This window comes from Miscanthus floridulus, chromosome 19, assembly GCF_019320115.1.
Source record: "Miscanthus floridulus cultivar M001 chromosome 19, ASM1932011v1, whole genome shotgun sequence".
Classification (NCBI taxonomy): domain Eukaryota; kingdom Viridiplantae; phylum Streptophyta; class Magnoliopsida; order Poales; family Poaceae; genus Miscanthus; species Miscanthus floridulus.
In genome coordinates, this window is record NC_089598.1 from 9563134 (window position 1) to 9567407 (window position 4274).

A 4274-nucleotide genomic window follows, 5' to 3' on the forward strand; every position below is an offset into this window, starting at 1 on the left:
TCATTTATTTTTTGAATGAATGGGCATGACATGATTCAGACGTAATATAACCTCGAATTACCAGATGGAATTAACAGATGGCATTACAAATGATTCAGAGAAGCGTTGCATCATATATGATTCATGTATAAGATAACTTCGAATTTTTGACAGGCCAAATCACACGTTCAGTCTCAGACTACTGCATAAAAATGGTTTAGGCCACTTCACTACACTAATCAGCTATATGCTTTCAAGATCGCTATCTACTGCTGAACACCGATCTCATGGGCTTGTTATTGCCTCTAAACTGTGCTACTTGCCATCATATCTACTATTAGCTGCATGGAGCTTCAGGGTCTCTCCTTCTTGTTCACCAATAAAGCCTAAACTGCACTGCACATTTACAAGGCTGCATCACCACATGAGCGCCACTTTCTTGTCTGCACTAAACTACTGCATTCTTCAGGAGTTTCAGTGCATCATCACTCCCCTCCAACACCATCGCGCCACCTCTATGGATCGAGTTGATCTCATTCCTGCTCCGTGGATCTCACCGGAGTGGAGAAGAGGGCTGTCGGATCTGCGAGCGTTGGGGGCTCTGGGTGGGGTAGGACACCGGGCGTTGGTACACTGTGGCAAGGGATAAAGGAGCATAGAAGGGGTAAGGGCTAGACGTGCTGGAGTTGATTTTGTTTTCTTAGACGAACGGCACATGCAGCAGGGAGTGGAGCGAGACATCCGACCTTCTGGACGTCTTAATCTTAGACTTGCCGAGGACCATGGCCCAAGGAGTTTGTGGTCCAACAAATATACCATCTTTGTGATCGAAACATCCATGCCGTCGAACGGAGCTATCAGCGAACCGGGCAAGCAACGCTGGCGCCATACACGCTTGGTTCGAAGGTCGCGGTGGTCGGCCAGCGGCAACAGTGAGAGCGGAGGCCGGCGCCGGGGGCCGGCGGACAAGACGCCGACGAGACCACTCACTACACCAACCAGGCCGGTAGAATCGAGCTGTGGTCGTCGAGGAAGCTCGATAAGGCCCGCCACCATCCAGCCCGTACAACACTGTCGGCCCACTCTAAAGCACATGGGCTGGACTGCGATCTCGGTGCGTAATCGACACCCGAATAGACGCGCACTCGGACTCGGACTTATCTGGCCCACCCCAAAACCAACGTGATGATCCATCCATGAGGAAACGCAGAGGAGGAGGCCCATTGGCGAAACCCATCTATCCACGCGCGATCTCAGCCCCGCCAACGGCGGCGGCGATGGAGGAAGCGAAGCGGCTGCACGCGCGCCTGCTCCGCCGCGGGGAGCGTCGCCTGCAGCCGCTGCTCCTGCGCGTGCTCGCGGCCGGAGACCTGCGCTACGCCGCGCTCCTGATCGACTCTTACCCTTCGTCCCCGCCCTCCGTACCGCTCCACAACCGCCTGCTCCACGCGCTGGCCGCCGCGCGGCACCCGCTGCTGCTCCCCTGCTTCGCGCGCGCGCACCGCCTCCGCCTCCTGACCCCACCCTCCTTCACCCTCCTCTTGTCCTCCTCCTCCACCACCCAACGGTTCGCCGCGTGAGCGCACGCGCTGCTGACCAAGTCCGGGCACGCCGCGTCGTCCGGGGACCCCTACCTCGCCGCGCTCGTCGCCTCCTACGCCAGGTCCGGCCTCCTGGTGGAGTCCCGGCGGGTGTTCGACGAGCTGCCACACAGTGACGCGGCCGCGCGCAACGCGCTGCTGTCGGCGTGCGCGCGCGGCGGGCGGGTGGGCGATGCCCGACCGGAACGTGGTCTCCTGGACCGCGATGGTGTCGGGGTACGCGCAGAACGGGAGGCACGAGGATGCCGTGCGCACGTTCCTGGAGATGTGGGAGGGGGCTGGCGTGCGGCCAAACGAGGTCACCGTCACCAGCGTGCTGCCCGCGTGCGCCGCGGTCGGGGCCTTGGCGCTGGGGAAGAAGGTGCAGCGGTACGCGAGGGGGAGGGGGATGTTTAGGAATGTCTATGTCGCGAATGCTTTGATCGAGATGTATGCCAAGTGTGGCAGCATTCGTCGGGCTTGGATGGTGTTTCGGGGCATCGGGACGCGGAGGGATCTTTGTTCTTGGAACTCGATGATCATGGCGTTTGCCGTGCATGGACTCTGGAGGGAGGCGCTGGGCTTGTTTCATAAATTGAGGGTGAGGATTTCTTGCTTGCACTATTTTAATGGTCTTATTACTTCAACCATTTGCATTGCATTGCATTGCAGCGAACTTGGTTGCAGAGATGGCCTAGAGAATCAAATATGTTTTCAAGCACCAAACTAGTGACCTTAACCTTAAATCCAGATTACCTACTACTGCCACGTAGTTGCTAAACCTAGAGCTGATTTTACTCTCTTTAGACGACAGGGGCTAAACCAGATGGCATTACATTTGTTGGAGTCATTTTGGCCTGTACTCATGGACGCTTGGTGGATGAAGGCAAGCTGCTCTTCAACTCAATGAGAGAGGAGTTCGGTCTGAAGCCAAGAATCGAGCACTATGGTTGCATGGTTGACCTGCTGGGGCGTGCTGGTCTGCTAAAAGAAGCTGACAGTCTGATCGCGAGCATGCCAATGGAGCCTGATGCCGTAATCTGGGGAGCGTTGCTTGGAGCTTGCAGCTTCCATGGCAACTTGGAGCTAGCGGAACTAGCAGTGGAAAAACTAATTCACCTGGTGCCACAGAATACAGCAAACCTATTGATCCTTTCAAATATATACGCGTCACATGGCAAATGGGACGGTGTTGCCCAGGTATGGAAGTTGCTAAAGGAAAAAGATCACAAGAAATCTGCTGGTTACAGCTTTATTGAGTTAGATGGTAGGATGCACAAGTTCCTGGTTGAGGATAAGTCGCATCCAAGATATGAGATGGTATATGACACCTTGGATAGCATCACACTGACCATGAAGCTTGTCAACTTGGAAAATTCAGAAGTGGAAAGCTAATTTTTCCGTCACCATCTTTTATCTCTTTTATGAGAGAAGAAACTGAGAAAATCACTTGAGATTGATCACGTTCCTGGTTGAGGATAAGTCGCATCCAAGATACGAGATGGTATATGACACCCTGGATAGCATCACACTGACCATGGAACTTGTCAACTTGGAAAATTCAGAAGTGGAAAGCTAATTTTTCCGTCACCATCTTTTCTCTCTTTTATGGGAGAAGAAACTGAGAAAATCACGGACTACTTGCTCTGATCCCCCATATTAAATTGAACTGCGAAGGGATACACCAAGGAGGCAACAGATGACGTGACCTATCAAGTGAATGCACCACCTGAATATCAACGGATTTTCCTCTACTACCAAATGGTTATTTCTCTTGTTCGTACAATTCAGAGGTGCAAGAGCACTAGGCAGAAAGAAACATAAAATTGCAGGTGAATTCCTCTGCTTCGCTTTTAAATTGTGAAATTTGCATCTGACATGCAAGTTATTAAACAGAAACTGGAGAACTATTACAGAGAAAGCTTATATGTTTTAGTGATTTAGTTTTGATGCAGTGTATGTTTTCTGCTTTGTCGTTGTTGTTGTATGTTTTCTGCTTTGATGCATTTATCTAACTACCTTACTACCTCGTCGTTTGCCATGGCAGCTCATCGCGGAAGACATAGAGGAACTTTCAAACCATGGGGTTGTGCATGAGATTGCTTGGAAGTATGATGCAGGAATGATCAGCGTCATATTTGTGCCCATCGTATTCTCATGGTTGCCTCTATAGAGCACTTTGCAGCCGTGGTTTCGTGATCACCCTCATATTAGATGCAGACTGGAAGCAATTCAAACATGAAATTGTCGAATGCGAGACATAAGAAGCCTCATTTGTCCTCCACTTTCTTAAAAAGATATGCTCTCCGCCTTTGCAGTATACATTTTGTCATGTTTCATTGGATTTATTGTGTTCCTTAGTTCCTTTCTACAACGGCGGCTCATATATTGAACAAGTTTACAACTTTTAGTGGCGGCTCATATATTGAACGAGTTTACAACTTTTAGCTAAAAACTTCATTTTTGTACTATGGATCAGTCTGGATTCAATGAAACTTGAAAATGACTGCTGCTGCTTAAGGTGTGAACGTATCGGCACAAACAAGCAGAAAGATTTGCTCAGGTAGGACACTTCCAGAAGGACACTGGTCACTGTTCAGATCACCATGTGCTTGTGCAAAAAAGAACAATTTCACCGGGTCAGTTTCACAATTAGGAGCGTAATCATAACGTTAGATGCTTGACATGACTTGTAAATGCTGACGAAATGGACAT

The 4274-nt window shown here is 50.5% G+C and overlaps 1 pseudogene; it reads left to right on the forward strand.

The window, feature by feature from the left end:
• Positions 1-1256: 1256 nt before the first annotated feature.
• On the forward strand, positions 1257-3739 carry LOC136528788 (pentatricopeptide repeat-containing protein At5g08510-like; annotated as a pseudogene).
• The last annotated feature ends 535 nt before the right edge of the window (positions 3740-4274 follow it).